This window comes from Prionailurus bengalensis, chromosome X (genome assembly GCF_016509475.1).
Source record: "Prionailurus bengalensis isolate Pbe53 chromosome X, Fcat_Pben_1.1_paternal_pri, whole genome shotgun sequence".
Classification (NCBI taxonomy): domain Eukaryota; kingdom Metazoa; phylum Chordata; class Mammalia; order Carnivora; family Felidae; genus Prionailurus; species Prionailurus bengalensis.
This window is the reverse complement of record NC_057361.1, coordinates 51334539-51351125: the sequence shown is the minus strand read 5'-3', so window position 1 is coordinate 51351125 and position 16587 is coordinate 51334539. Positions and strand designations below refer to the sequence as shown.

General features: G+C 41.8%; 1 protein-coding gene and 1 pseudogene across 4 annotated transcripts in view; one reads left to right on the top strand and one right to left on the bottom strand.

Moving 5' to 3' along the window:
- The window catches only part of ARHGEF9 (Cdc42 guanine nucleotide exchange factor 9), a 195939-nt gene that overhangs the window by 32548 nt on the left and 146804 nt on the right, over positions 1 to 16587 (top strand). The gene's annotated exons all lie outside the window — the stretch shown is intronic.
- On the bottom strand, positions 7398 to 8036 carry LOC122477876 (annotated as a pseudogene).

Sequence of the window (16587 nt, the reverse complement as noted above, 5' to 3'; positions counted from 1 at the left end):
TTTAGTCTTGTGAAAACTTAATATTTGGGATCTTTAAGGAGAAAGGCAGTGTGAATTGGTGAAGACTAAAATACAAAATGTTTTTAAGGAACTGCCGTTTTCATACAATTGTCCTTCCTTTCGAAGTACTCTTATTTTTCTATATTTCTTTTAAACTGTGCTGCTCAGAACTGATTATGCTAGTCCAGATGCCACTTGATGAGGATGAAGTACAAAGGGACTTTGATCTATCTGTGAAATATCTAATAATGTAGCATTCTACTGGTTCTCAACCCTCCCTGAACATTCAGATCAGTTGGGGAGTTCCTAAATATCCATGCCAGGTCCCCACTCTGAGAGATTCTAATTTAATTGGATAGGTCCTTGACAGCTTTTTTCCCCTCTAAATTTCAAATTTAAGGCTCCCTAAGGTAATTCAAATGTGTAGCCAGCGTTAGGAACCATTGTACTACCTTTTGGGATTGTAAGCTCAAATGCTTTGCTGTCTAGTCCAGTCTCCTACTCTGTTGTGAAATTGGTTCTTTGAGGCTTTTTTGAACCAAATTCATTAAATTTTATTTTGTTTGGTTAGTCCATTCTAGCTTTTTATGGGTTTAAAAAATTTTTCTTTATACTGTGCAACAAATTAGCAGTCTCTTCTAACATTGCATCAGTTAAACTTTATTTCCCTTGGTTGGTCTATTCTTGCTTTTGGGGAGGGGTTTAAATTTTTTTTCTTTATGTCATGAAATAGATTAAAAGTTTATTTTATCATTGCGTCATTTGGAAATTGAATAAGTATTACCCAAATTGTTGATTCAAAGAAATGTTCAATATGATGGGGGTAATCTCACCAGAGCCCCTTCTTGGAATTACAGCCCATTAACTTTTGTATATATCTGGTCAACCAGTGCAGAATCCATTGGGCTCTACCCTCATTTATCTTACCAACATGTTAATGAGGATAACGTGTCATGATAGATTTGTATGCTTTGTAGACATCAAGATGTATTCTAGGTTTCTATCAATCATCTACCAAGCCAATGACCTCATCAGAGAAAGGAGTATGAGTCACTTGGCATCTTAATCCTGGTAAATCCTATTGCAGGCTCCAGAATTCCCTATTTTCTTTCAGTACCCATAAACTATATATTTCTTAACTAGGTCCAGGATTTGCTGAGGGCCAGTGCCACAACTGTAGATTTTGTGTACCATCACTTTTCTTTTCCCCTTGTTGGAAAAACAGGGCATCATAGATGTAGCTTTAAAACAATATATTTGGTTTTGAGAAAGTTTGGGAACATCTTTGTGCATGTTTGCCTTGGTTGGCTGAATTGTTTTATTAACCAGTGGTTCTCAGCCCTAGACACACATTGGAATCACCTTGGAAGTTAACAAGACTAACAACAATTCCCAGAATCTCTGGAGATCTGGTGGCCATGGCATCAATATTTTTTTAAAAGCTCCTTGAGGTAACAGTAATGTTCAGCCAGGGATGAGAATGACTGCTATGTTAAAAGGAAATGTCAGCTCAGCCTGAATCTAGCTTATTGCACACATGAATAGGCAGGCTTCACAGATGGTGAGATTTTATTCTAGGATTGTGGGGGCCTTGATGAATTTGAGGGGCTTGTGCCCACTCTAAAAAGGACTTAACCCTAGAGAGTGAGTAGTCTGGGGACCTATTTGGATTTAAAATTATCAGCTGTGAGATGGTTTGAACCCTTCAGGAAAAAAGAGTCCTTGTGCATTTGCTGTAATAGTAGGGAAGATTCTGTTCCTTTGCTGTGTGACCTCGGGTAAATTACTTCTGCCCTCTGAAATTTGGATTCCTCATCTGCAAGATAGGATAGGAGGATTAGATAACTTGAAAGATTTCTTCTGTCTAATGATGTGTGCTTACTTTGTGATTAATAAAAATGATCAAAATGATTAAGGATATTATTATTCAAAACCATCAGGCAATCCAAAAGATCCCTTTTAGCAGATTTGGAATACATAGGGTGATTTGGGGTGGGGGTAATAGATCTGCTTTCCTAATTATATTTGGCTTAGGTTTCTTCTAAAAGCTTGTATTCATTGAGCACACAGTGGCTGCCAGCAGGGAAGAGAGCCCAACAGTGAACTGAGTGGCAGAAAGATTCCAGTTTGAGATTTAGCAGTCTTTAAAAAGACATGTTGCATGGATAATTGAGAATTGCCTCTTATAGATAAAATATCAGCCTTGTAGGTCTGTCTGGGAAAGGAGGAAAGGTCGTGGCTACTTTGACAGCCCAGAGCCCCTTCCTGTGGTATTTTAAGTAGCCATTTATTTAGTTAATACTACTACTGTTAATAAGAATTTTGAAAAAGTTCTCTAGTTATTTCATTGGCTCCTTTTATTTTTTTAATATGAAATTTATTGTCAGATTGGTTTCCATACAACACCCAGTGCTCATCCCAACAGGTGCCTTCCTCAATGCCCATCACCCACTTTACCCTCCCTCTCACCCCCCATCAACCCTCAGTTTATTCTCAGTTTTTAAGAGCCTCTTATGGTTTGGCTCCCTCCTTCTCTAACTTTTTTTTCCCTTCCCCTCCCCCATGGGTTTCTGTTAAGTTTCTCAGGATCCACATAAGAGTGAAAACATATGGTATCTGTCTTTCTCTGTATGACTTATTTCACTTAGCATAACACTCTTCAGTTCCATCCATGTTGATATAAAAGGCCATATTTCATTCTTTCTCATTGTCATTGGCTCCTTTTAAAACCTGGAAGTAGTTGAGGAAACTGAGGCATAGAGAGATTAAGTGACTCACTCAAGGACACACAGTTCAGGAAGTGGTAGTTCCTGACCTAGAAACCAGGCCTCCCTACGCTATATCCTGTAGTTCTTCCAGTGTGCCCTGCATGGTGGGCTCTGTGGTCAGAATGTGGTCATGACTCAGAACTGAAGGGGTTCCACTACATAGAGCAAAACTCATGAGGAAACTTAGAAGAAAGGGGTGAAGGGGCAACCTGGAGGAAAAGGAAACATTAAGGGTGTGTTTGAGGTCAGTTCTTTCTTGCCCTTATCATTCTTCTGTGCTAGTTTCCCTTGGCAAGAATTGGCCATTTGGTCTTTGAGCATCAAAGTCAAGAGTTGGTAGCAGAGAAGAAGGAAAGTTGTGCATGCATAGCAGAGACACTATATGGAAGGCATACCTTCAGTAGGAAATAAAAACACTGTAAATTGTCTTGGGACCCCTGGAAGCAAGCCATGGCTCTGTTCCTACCTTGCTGCCACTTTCCCACAAGGGGATAAAGGCCATTCCCCACTAGGTCTCAGTTCCCATGTCATTAAAATGAAGAGTGAATTCAATAGAAGAACCATATTTTCAAATGAAATCTGAGCCAGAAGCTTCTATATAGAACAGGAAAAAGCAGAACTAGTTTGGTTGAAATGGGCCTAGGACAGAGGTGGAAAACAGAGTCTAGAATCTTGCCAGAGTAGACCTTACTTATTAGGGGAATTGGGATTAGGACAGTGGGAATGGCTCTGCCCAGCTCAGACAGACTGCTTAGAAGATAGGACAAACTTAGGTAGGGGAGGTAATTCTTTCACTTAAGTGGGCAGGATTCACAGAGAATCACAAAGGGACAGAGATAAGAATACCTTGGAGATCTATAGCATGAATTCCTATTTTACAAGTGAGAAAACTAAGGCACTTAAGGGAAAAGGGACTTGTCCAAGGTTTCAATGATGGGCCTGGGATCCTGAGTCCTCAAATCAGGACTTTATGTTCCGTAACCTGCTACCTCTGCTATAGGGTGCTGGCTCAGTGTTCCTTTGGCTAGATCAGAGACCTGAATGCACTCTCAAGTTTGGCTGGAGAAAGCAAGTTGATAGAGAAACTGGGAGAGCAGTAGTATTATGTAACCTCCTGGAGGGGAGCAGGCCTGTCAGTAGTCCTTGGGGTGCCAGGCAGTGAGGTGAGGGACAGGGAATCATAGAATCTCCTGCAATGCAGACTACATTAGTTCTCCTGAGGGAGGGAGCCCTGGATGCAGCTCTGTGCTGTGCAAACATCCACCCTCAGGGTCCAGAAGAGGCCAGCACTGCATACCCATAACCAGCTCTGGGAATGGTTCTGGAAGCTCTGAACTCTCTGCCTGCCTGCCTTCATTAGAGAAGGAGGAGCCATGCACCTCCATGCCCAGCTGGCTGCAGGAAGAATGTGCTAAGTGCCCACCCCCACCCCCTCAGAATGTGGTGCCTAAAGACAGCAGCTACTTTTAGCTGTACCTCCCACAGCCTCTCCTCTGCCCACTCTCTTCCTTCCTCCTCCCTCTGTGAACCCTGCTGGTTGGCAGGAGGTCTGGGCAGTAGTGGCTGCTTTGACATTGGGAAAGAGGCAGGCAGTGGGGAGCCAGGTGACCCTAGGAGAGGCTGTGGTAGACCTAGTAGAGTGGGCGGGGGGCTCAGAACAAAGGCAAAACTATGAGACTGTTTTGTGGTTAGGGCCCAAAGGGAGTGGAGGGATTTATTAATTTCCCTTAGACCTTGCAACCAGATGAACTGCTTGTCTTAAGAATCAAGGTTGAACTGCACAGGAGGACTCAGGAAGATTTATTGGACAAAATGCACATAGACACTTTCTGTACTTGGATTTAGAGAAAGGCAACTGGGACTAGTAATGCTTGCTTGATTCTTGATTGTCAAGAATCAACACTGTCTTACACTTTTCAGGGATTTTACAAATTATCTCACTTGATATTTTCTGTAGTCCTGTGAAGTAGTAAGGACAGGAAATATCATTTTACAGATGAGAAAAATGAGACTCAAAGAGTCATTGTCATATAACATCTGATCTGGGCTCAAGCTCTGGAAGTTATAGTGCAATTTAAAGTCATTCCAGATAGCTGTATCTTCTAGAAAAGGGGTATTACAGCTATTCTGAATCTAATTCATTGTGGAAGCTGGAAAACTAGGCTTAGAAGGCTTAGAAAGAGAAAGGACTCAGTCAAGGAAGCACAATATGTTTGTAGTAGTACTGGAACTAGAACATTGCCTAGCAAGGATGTGAGTTCCTGGACCTGTCGCTTGCAAGCTGCTTTTGATTTTCACAGATGGTGAAGGAAACCTGTGTAGTGTGATGGGAAGCAAATGGTCACTGAACTAGTAATCTGTCATTTTTTAGTTCTATGACCTTGGGCAAGGTACTTAGCCTCTCTGAATTCGTTTTCTTTTCTGTTAATTGGGGTGTAAATCCCTGAGAACTCTCTGAGGCAGAAATCTCAGTGCAACTGTTACAATGGAGGGAAGTGACACTCAGTAGGCCCTTTGTAAAGGTTTTGTTAATGAAAGACATACACATGACTTAAGAGGGGCTGCAAATATGAACTCAGTCACTGGGTGACCTTGAACAAATACCATTGTCTTTGTGCCTTATTTCTCAGTCACAGAATGAAGGACTCTTTTACTTCTCTCCATTAAAAGTATAAAAGTTCTGTGACTTGGCCCATGTCTTGGGTCCTTGGTGGAAAGCTGGATTTTTTTTCTATAGGAGGCTTTCTTTTACTTACCCTCAGTTCCATCTCCCCCACCCAGCCACATACATATTGCTATGAATAGCAGACTAGCTTTCTCCCTGTCTCCTGCAAAGCTAAAAGAGGAGCTTGGCAGAAAGCCAGAATTAATTGTGTTTTTATTTAGTGCCTTCTCAAGTCCATCAAGCCAGAACCATCGAGGCACCTGGCAATTAAAAATCAATTCTTGGCCCCCAGGTCCTTGGCTAGGATTTGTGATGAGCATTACTGGGTTTTCATGATACAATTAAGAGTTGTGTTAGAAACTGCAGGCTCCTAACAAATGACCTACTTAGAACAAATCAACACTCTTCACCTTTGTATCATTTTGTTTGGAAAATTCTCATTGCTTGGAGGGCAGAGCTAGAAGATAAGGACTATTGTATAGTTTTCTATACACACATTGGCCACATTGGCCTTTTCTCCACAACCCTATGAGGTGAGCAAGGCCAGGATTATTCCCCATTTTAGGGCTAAGGAAATTGACTCATAGAATTGCTCTGATTGACTCAGATCAGTGCTGCTTCTTAAAAGCAGTGGTGTGCAAGGAAGAGCTTAGAATGTAGAGTTAACTGTTATCAGTTCACCAACCAACCAACCAAGTGGCCTTTGGCAATGATATTGTTCTAAAGATGCCTTCTGCACTTTGTTTCTATCTAGGTCTTGTTATAAAAGTTAGTCAATAGCAGATAAAACCAGGCAGATGCCACTAGATAATTCTGGCTAGGTTGGTATTGAACTACTGATTGACATTTCAGATACATCTATTTTGACCTATGGTATGTCCACTCATATATTATATCATCCAGGGATGCATGAAGGGTAGCCCTAGATTCTTTTGCCTTTCATGTTCAGTTTGGAGGTTTTCTTTTTGTGAGGTATATTTGGGATACACATGGGATACAAGTGTGGAGTACACTTTCACATTGACACACTTGGAACACACACATTCAGTTTATCATGAGGTACACTCACATTTGGACTTACTCTGTACGGGCAGGGTATACACACAAAGGCACATACGATGCATGCTTATGCAAATTTGTATGTGTGGACACACGTGCATGCATGTAAGGTATGACTGCACACCCAAATACACATAGGGCACACTGAAATGCATGTTCAGATATACTCCTACCCCCAGAAAATACACTCCTATCCCTAAAATACATACTTTTAAGAACTTGCCTGCATGAATCACCCTCCCGCGATGAGATACATTTTAACACACCTATGGGGCACACTCACATGCCCCATACACCCCTATGGGGCACACTCTGATCCAGAACACATGCTACCCTTAGAACCAACTAGTTGTCCCAGCTTTCCAAGTGGGCACATCCCAGTGCTGGCCCCACCTGGTGGGCCTTTATCAGTTTGCTCTGGCCCTCCCTTCCTTTATCCCTGAAATCAGACTTCAGAGGGCAGTGAGCTCAAGGATAAAATGGGTACTCAAGATGGCATGTGTTATAGCAGTCTCTTCAATGCAAACAAAATTTGCAACTGAGCCCTCAGATGTTGTGTTAATAGGCAGATGGAGAAGAATGGAGAAGATAAATTGGCACTAATCAGTGCAGAAAGCTTGAACCTGCTCCTCCATACACCAATCACTTCCAAACAATTATGGAATGATATGATTGTGAAAGAATGTCCTAGACAACCTAAAGTAACTGAATATTACAGTTCATTTTTCTTGGGAACGAAGTAACAACTTGGACCCCAACAAGTATATCTAAATTGTAGGTGGGAGGATGTGAGGAGAAGTAGCAGGATGTGTAAGACCCAGCCTCTTCTGGGTCAGTGGTGGGTAGAGAGAACAGCCATTTTCTTCTCCTTTTTAAAAAACTTTTATTTGCATTTTATTCAGAATTTACTCCTGGGCTATAACTTTTTGTTTCTTCAGTTTCTCCTGGGATATCTTTTTCTTCTGTGCAACCTCCTCTTCTGGTTTAGGAACAATCTGCTCTTTTTCAGTAAGGATAATCTCGATGTGGCAGGGAGACCTCATTTATGGGTTAGTCCAACTGTGAGCCCTGTAAGTTCTATGCTGCATCTTGGGGACTTTGTTCACCTGGGTGTGTTCAATGACCAGAGAATCTGCATCTAAACCCTTAAGTTCAGCATTACTCTCTGCAGTTTTCAGCATGTGAAGTAAAGATTCAGCACTCTTTTTGGGCCACTGGCCCTGTGTCCCATTGCACTATTTGGCCTGGACACACTTACCTACTTCACCATTGTAGCAATGGAATGGCACACATTGCTTCTGCAAAGTGACATAGTTCACATACTTAGTGGCATTTCACATATGCATACTCTTGATGGCCTGGGCAGTTTCATGTGTGTTCTTGAAGTAACCATGAAGATTTGAACCTCTTGCTTTGCATGATTTTGTAGGATTTTCTGGGTCAAGTGAATAGGAACCATTTTTAGAGATCACCTCAGGCCACTTCAATAGCCACATTCTTAATGACCACAACCCTGCCCCTAGGCACAACAGCTTGAGCCATCTGGCCCCACTAATGAGGACCTGCTATTTTTAGAATTTCTCAACCTGGAAATCAGGTCGGGATGTCCTAGGGAGGCCTTTCTGGCCTTTAGTAACTAAAGGCTGGAGCTGGAAGGAGAGAACCCTAGACTCAGTGTTGATTGAAGGTATTAAGCAGAGAGACAGGTAGCTAGAGTGTGCCAGGTCTGCCCTGCAGCAGCAACCTTACCCTGAGTGGGATACTCTTGACTATGACAGGCCTACGCTTGTTTCTCAACTTTGCATTTGAGATCAAGAAACATGAATTCCAGTCACTGTTTTGAAACTTAGGGTGTACCTCAGTCGGGGTTCCCTCCTCTGTCTGGGTCTTCTTTGGTCTGTAGGCAAAATAGCCAGTATATCCCTCAGATGCTGGCAAGAACTCAGACTAAAAGTTGAGAAAATGCTTTGCAGACGTACTAATTCTTCACCCATGAATCTGTACTTCCATCCCTAAGCTACTTTCAATGCCCATCAACAGCCAGGCCTGACTCCTATCACAGTAGCCATAGAAAGAAAAGGGGGTCAGGGAGAGGAAACCTCATGGTGTCAGGTTGATCAAAGTCATACTGGGGTCACCCTCAACCTTACAGATTTTTTTCAGTGCTAGGTCAATTCTTTCTCAGAAAACAGGTTTGCAACATTGTACAGTTTTGCCTCCTCAGAACCCTAGGCAGCAAGGAAAAGTGGAGGACGTCAGGAGCAAGGACTTCTTCCTAATCTAGGAAAAGCAAAGTCAGACCTATACCTGCCATCTGCCAGAGGAAGCAACCTGGAATGCTGACCCCAAGAAGAGTGCCTTATTCCATTTTGTGCTCAGGACCATTTCACCTGCTTTGTTGAAGGGGATGGGTCAGGAACTAGACTACATAGGCTCAAGTTCAGGTTTCTTCTTGCCATTATACATTGTGGCCAAAGATCTTCCAAGCCTCAGTTTTTTGATCTGTAAAGTGGGCTTAACTATAAATCTCAGGATTGTTGGGTACAAGAATTCATCATGGCAAAGGATGTGAAATGTGTGTCATAAAATGTTGAACATGTTTTGCTGCTGTTTGGATTCTTAAGAGTTCATCCAGGTCATTATTACAGGTAGTTTAGAGGTAATTCAGGAGCTTGTTTTCATTTTAGTTCTCACTCCTTTCCCCTATCCTTCCTTTAAGGCCAGTATTGTCTCCATTTTACAGATGTGGATACTGAAGCACAGTGGAGGGAGAGACCAGCCTGAGGCTATATAATTAGGCAGTGGTGGATCCATGCCTTCAGACTCTGTTTAGTGTTCTTTCTATATGTAGTTCCAAGCTACCAGCCAGAAATCCGGTGCTAAAGAAAGCTGCCCATGGCAGCTTAAGTTAACATAATTTAAAAACTTCATTTGTTTCTGACACAGAACAAGGAAGGGGGGCTATCTGGGGCCTGGCCTTCACCAGAAGTATCCTGCTTGCCCATGAGAGGCACATTCACTGATCTTTCATCCCTTCTACAGCAATTTAAGTCCTACTGGTATCCTGCATGTTGGAAGCAGTGCAGCGTTGCTAAACTGTTGTGATAGGGAATTGTGCTGCCCATTTAAGCTACTTCAGAGAAGGGTCCCTGAAGGCACTTGATCAACCCCCACCTCATCATAGCTTCCTGGGTACAGAAGCTTTGTGTGGCTGACCTGCATAAGGGTTTAGGTAGAAATGTATCTAAGAATATAATGTTTGAGGGCCTTAGTCTGTGGAGTATTTTGCCAACTCTTGAAGGATAAGATAGTGGTTATTCAAGAACCAAAGCTGGAAGAGTCCCTTGAGACCATCTTGGCTGATTCTCACCTGGCCTTGATGTGGACATTAAATTTCAGCTGGGCTGACTTTTTCTCACTTAATGTGTTCTTCCTTATATATCATAAACTCTTAAGCTGGGCCAGATTTTCTAGGAGGCCTTCTACCTTGTATATTTTTGCCTTTCTGAACCTAAGAGAGATACATTGAAACTGAGTGGTAACAGGAAGGCAATTAAATAATCTGTGGAAGTCATGCTTTGGGTGCTAGGCATCAGGGAAGATGACCTTTTGTGTCTTTCTTCAGCTGTCCTGCTGTGAATATGTTACTTTCCTATGGCCTCTGATTGGCTGTGGGAGCCTAAATGAAAGTGTTTTTCATTTGTGCTGCTAAAATCTGTAGGATGACTATGATACTTCCCTGTCTGGGGGATTAGACAGTTTCTGGAGTGGGGAAACTGGAGGAAAAAAGGAGAGAGACACCTTCTGTTCTTCAAGTTTGAGAGCCCAAAGAGTGTATAGGGAAGAGTTAGCTGCTGAAGCCCTGCCAAGAAGCAGCCACACAGTTTCCCCAGATCCCTTGACCCTAGACACCTTATTTTAAAATTATTTTATTTTTTAATAGGAAATACATCCACATGGTCAAAATCTGAACGATATAAGAGGATGCACAGTGAAAAATCTCCCTCCTGCTGCTCCCTTCCAGCCATGTGGCTGCCTCTGCAGAGGTCACTAGTGGGTCCTTCCAGAGAAATGTTCTATGGATATATAAATATATATGGATATATTCTTTTTTTAAGTTTATTTATTTTTGGCAGAGACAGAGTGTGAGCATGAGCTGGGGAGGGGCAGAGAGAAAGAGAGAGAGAGACAGAATCCGAAGCAGGCTCCAGGCTACAAGCTGTCAGTACAGAACCTGATGCGGGGCTCAAACTCACGAACTGTGAGATCATGACCTGGGCTGAAGTTGGACGCTTAACCGACTGAGCCACCCAGGCGCCCCTCATTTTTCTTTTTTTAATGGTTATATACCCACTGTTCTATGCCTTGCTATACTTTGGATGTTCTCTGAACCTGTGGGGCATGAGGATGTGCTATGGAGAGCAGAGGTTAAGATCACTGGTTCTAGAGTGAACTATTTGGGTTTTGGTTCTAGCTGTGTGACCTTCAACAATCACTTCAACTCTTTGAACCTTGGTTTCTTCATTTTTAAAATGGGGATCAAATAAGTTAGTATATGTAAAAACTTAGATTTGCCTTTGACATATAGTATGCACTCAGTAAATGTTAGCCTTTTTTTTTTTATTATTAGAGGGAAAACATTGGACTGTGAGTCAGAAGATCTGAGTTCTCTTCTGGCCTCTGCTCCTGGGATAACTGAGTGACTTCCTTTGTCCAAGCCTATTTTCTCATTTTTAAAATGTAAGGTCTTATTCCTACTTGGCTTATCTTCCAGAGTTTCTGGGAGATCATGAATGTGAAAGCAACTTAGCTTCATTCAGTGAGCTCATGAATGTGAAAGCAACTTAGAAACTGTGATGTGCTAAGAACATGGAAGTGGTGCTACTTACTCTTTTTGTAGAACTACCTTGAATGGCTTGAACCCAGTGGACTGAACTGGGTGGAGAAGGCAGTGCCCTTTCTTCTGGCAGTGGAACCTAAATGCCATCCTTGGACTGGAATTCTATTTTGGGTGTATGTAGACCATGGCAAAAATTCAAAATAGTCAAGTTTTGTCTTTTGACATTTTTTATCAGACTACATACCTCTTCTGACTTCCTTGTTTCCATGTTTTCTTTGCCTCCCCTCTGTCCCCTTTAACTCCCCTCTGTCTCTTGTCAAAACCTGCTTTTAGAAGCAAGGCAGCAGCATCTTTCAAAAGTGACCCCAACTTTCCATTTGAGATAACCCAGTTCAAGTAGCTCAGAGAGGAGCTAGATCTGCCCAAGTTCATACCACAAATCAGTAACTAAGCCAGGCCTGGAGTCTCTTCTTCCCATCCCATTGTTGTTTTGTTTTTTGTTTTTTGTTTTTTTGCACTTTGCATTTTAGTGTGAATTTGAATTTGAGATTCTTTAGCAAAGACGTTTGGTGATGAGAGATATTCTGGTAATGTCTGCATTTAGCCTTCATAGTGAGGTGTTCTTAATTTCCAGGGTCAGACTTGTCTGGGGTCCTGAGGGATAGGAGAGGCAGTGCTGGTTGTAGTACTGAAGGGATGATATCTGTAGAGCAGAGGGAGGAAAGAGTACCAGAAAATATCTAAAACAGTGATCTCCAAAGTGAAGCTGAGGGAGAAAACACTGGAAGTTCTTTATATATTAAATTGCTAATTATCAATTAATTTCCATTTTTGTGTAAATGTTTATAAAACACATACTGCATTAGTACTACATTAGTATTTAGATACTGGGGTAGATATTAATTTTTTAACCAATTGACGTTTTTTAACCAAAAACAACTAACAACCATCTTTCTAAAATACTGTAGGCTTGGTTTCTAATTTTGGCTCTGCTGCTGACTAGCTTTAGATGTTAGGTAACCTCTTCACTGGAACCTCAGTTTTCTTATCTGTAAATTGTTAGGCTGAACTAGGTGTGCCGGTTCTTAAGAATCTCCAATCCAGATCTTCTCTGAGCATAAGAATCCACTGCCAGGCTCTTGAACCTGAGACAGAGTCAAGAAGATTATGTTCAAGTTCTAGCATCACACTGGATGCTTTGTCCCTCAGTCAGTTGCCCTGGGCCTTCCCTTCTCCACCCCTACCTCCTTCACCTAGCCCAGACAGGCAGAAGCTGTCTTACGTAAGCCTGGCTGACCTACTTGAAGTTCTGTTGTTACAAGCACAACCACTTTTCCATTGGGACAAAGACCCAATGCCATCCCTCCTAGGCCCTGAGGGTGGGTCTGAATGTGCTGATCTTGTGCCCTCTCAGACAGCCTAAGTTTAGATGATGCATTCCTCTGAAGGTAAGTCAACTCCATCTCAGCCAGTTTGTGTCCCCCAAGGCCTGATCCAGTGACTACTCACAGAACACCACCGCCGTCTGCTCATCCACTATTTACCATGTCTACTGAGAGCACAGGATTGTGCTAGACTTTGTTAGGAGAAACATGGCCAACCCCTCAATAGGGACTACTGCTGATAGGGACCAGAGCTACTGCTTAATGCCTTGACCAATGTCTTTTCTGTCACTGTGAGCCAACAGGCAGAGGGAAATCAATAAGCCACTAGAAACCATCTTCTACTTTCTGATGGTCTCTTTAAGTGCAGATTTCCTCTTTGTGTTGTAAGGACTCCCCTACATTCTCTTTGGAAAGGCTCAAAGCATTTGCAAGGCTTTGTCCTGGGTGGGCATGCTTAGCAGACTTAAAAGTGTTTAAATTGATTGAAATATATTTATTTTTTTCTTTCTGTTCTCCAGATATAGGAGCAAGTCAAAGTGCTCCTAACTAAATGTTGTTCCTGTTCTCACCACCTTAGAGCAGATGGCCACATTTAAAGATGACATTAGAACCATTAGTTCCAACCTATCTCCTTCTCTGCTCCTCCCCCCACCTACAGCCCTCCTTCCCCTACAATATTTTAACACGACATCTGTCAAATGGATAAAAAATGACTTTCCCTTCTCTCTGCCTTGCCCACCCACCCTCTGGCTGTGGTGCTGATGAGTATAGAACTATGCATGTGGGAGGCATGGAGGACAGATTCTTCATTCTCCCCCCTCCCCTTTTGTAAACTTAGAGGAGCCCTACCTCCACTTCTTCTCAGGAAACTCCAAGACTGGCCTTTAGGTCACAATTCAGGAAAAATTAAGGATCCCAGGGCTGGTCCCAGTAGAACCACATGAAGAAATTCAAGAACCCAGGTGCAGAGCCCTAGATAGGTCTAGGTGATCTCAGGGATTGGGGGCTCTTTGAGCCCCCTGCCTCTTCCCTAGGCTTGCCTTCACCATCTCTTAAGGTTTGAAGGCAATGAAGAGACTCAAATGGGTGGCTGGAACTTAGTACCCATAGCAAGTCCAAGAAGATGGTCACAGTGCCCAGGGTAGGAATTTTGTAGATGGAGCCCAAGGTGACTCAAGAAACAGATAAGCGTCAGGGTAACCTCCAGTTTGGAACGGTATGCTTCTGACTCAACTCATAGCGACAGCATTTCTGAGTCATATTTTGTTTTACTAATAATTTTTCTTTTAGAATATTAGAGTCTAACTTGGATAGATTGAGCACAGCTCTTAGAAATTGCTTCTAGACTATAGCATAGAGAGATTTTCCATTAGGGCCACTGTGGGCCTCAGGGCTGAAGGTCAGGGCATGGGTGGGAGAAGAGATGCAACAGAGCAGGTGAAAATAGACTCTCAAGGCTGGGAAAACCATCCTGGACAAACTACTGTAATCCCTCAGCCTTCCTGGAATCTAATACAAGAAGGGGAAGTCAGGGACAAAGTTTCAGAGACTCTGGTTTCTTCCAAATGATCCAGTGCAGTAAGAGGAAATTCTTGTATTTCAAACTCTGGCTCTAGTAAGTTTAAGATACTTGGTCTCAATATGATATTCAAGTTCACTCTGGCTGTTTTTTAAAAAATTCTAGGATGAGGGGTGCATGGGTAGCTATGATGGTTGAATGTCTGATTCTTGATTTTGGCTCAGGTCATGATCCCAAGGTCATGGGATTGAGCCCTGTGTCAGGCTCTGCACTGAGTGTGGAGCCTGCTTAAGATTCTGTCTTGCTCTGCCTCTGCCCCGCTCCCCTGCTCACATGCTCACCCTCTTTCTAAAATAAAATAAAGTAACATTAAAATATAAAGTAAAAAAAAATAAACACTCTGGGGTGATTCTGAGCAGGAGGTCTATGAGAACTGGCCTAATGGGTTGGAGGCCAAAAGATCCCAGAACAACTTGACATTAACTCCTATTTCCAATGTTTTGGACGTTCAAGCTGATGTTTATCAGATTGGGAGGTGCTCTGGGTGAGAGACTTCTCTAGCCAACAGGATCATGATTGGTTGGTGGTCCAGAAACATGTCTTCTCTGTGATCTGTGCAATCCTTGACCTATTTGGCTGCATTTTCTCTAAAGGACTTATTTCTTCTACAAGACCAAACTCTTAGCATCATGAACTTTCAGGTAGTATCTGGGTCTCACTTCATTTGCTCCTGGACCCATTAGGTTGAGCTAGTGGCTGAAGTTTCATATCAGAAGAGTCCATTGCTAAGGTTCAGACCAAGCAAGTAAATCCCCTTGCTTCATATATGTTTGATTGTTCACTGTTATAGCTAAGGTCACCTTGTAACTTCTTTGGAAGAAGTACAGAAAGGTGTTGTCCTTTGTTATTAGTCTATAATGAATGAAAAAAATCTCCTTCATAACTTGGGAAGCTTATCTGGGTTTTCCAAACTTTTAGGGCCTGGCAGATATGAGTTGGCTTGTGACCAAAGTACATATTGGCCTCTAGATCAGGTGATCTATCCTGCTCATGCTGAGCCTTAACCTCATCTGGGCTGATCTTTCAAAAACAAGTCAGTCCAGCTGAGTTTTGTGTTTGTCAGGTGTGGCTGAAACCAACCATAGACCTTTCATTTTATTAAAGTGAAAAATGGATGGCACAATGGGACATTGAAGGAAGCCAGTTCCCAATGACTCAGAAATTACATGAACAAACTAGGGAAAAAGTGGTCATGTCATGAAAAGATGATATTTACATACTCCCTTTCAGTACATTTAGAGCCATCATCACTTGAATTCATTAACTATTCTGCTCAGAAATGACATTATTTAGTTATGGGTGATAGCAACACCCAGATTAGAGCTGAAATAATGCATATATGAACTATTAAGTCACAGGGGAAAGAAAAATCAATTATTGGATTTTTTAAAATACTTTTTTAAAATACTTATTCATTTTTGAGACAGAGAAAGAGCACGTTTGGGGGAGGGTGAGAGAGAGAAGGAGACACAGAATCTAAAGCAGATTCTAGGCTCTGAGCTGTCAGCACAGAGCCTGATGTGGGGCTTGAACCCATGAACCATGAGATCATGACCTGAGCTGGATTTGGACGCTTAACCAACTGAGCCACACAAGGGCCCCCAATTCTTGGGATTTAAAAAATATTCATAATAGTGTTTTTCTTATCTGGCATATTTTCATCCCCTGATGACCATCAAGCACCTCTGTACATCTTCAGCAAAAACCTGCATCCCACCCCAGAAGCCATTAATCCTATCAAAAACAGAATAGCCTATAGGCCACCTGGTATATATTATGTAAACAGTTTGCTTAGCTACATAGTATGTTCTGCAACCTGACAGAGATGCTAAATATGTTTTGTGGTCTTCGTCAGAATTTGTCTTATTTGAGGGCTCAGGTGTTAGAAGCTAAAAACAGTATTGTTCATTATGTATTAGGCAGATTATTTATTTATTTATTTATTTATTTATTTATTTACTTATTTTGACAACAAAACAATAATTTATAATCATGTCTCAACAGAAATAATGAACACTGTCCAAACTACAAAACTGACCAAACATCTTCCTATCTTGGCTATTCTAAGTGACCACTACTTCTTTACCAATTTTAACTTTAGGCAAAATCCGGTCTTTCCTGATTTTGTTTTATATTTTATTGTATTTTATTTTATTTTATTTTATTTTATTTTATTTTATTTTTTTATTTTATTTTATTTTATTTTTTGTTTGTTTTCTAATATATGAAATTTATTGTCAAATTGGTTTCCATACACCACCCAGTGCTCATCCCAAAAGGTGCCCTCCTCA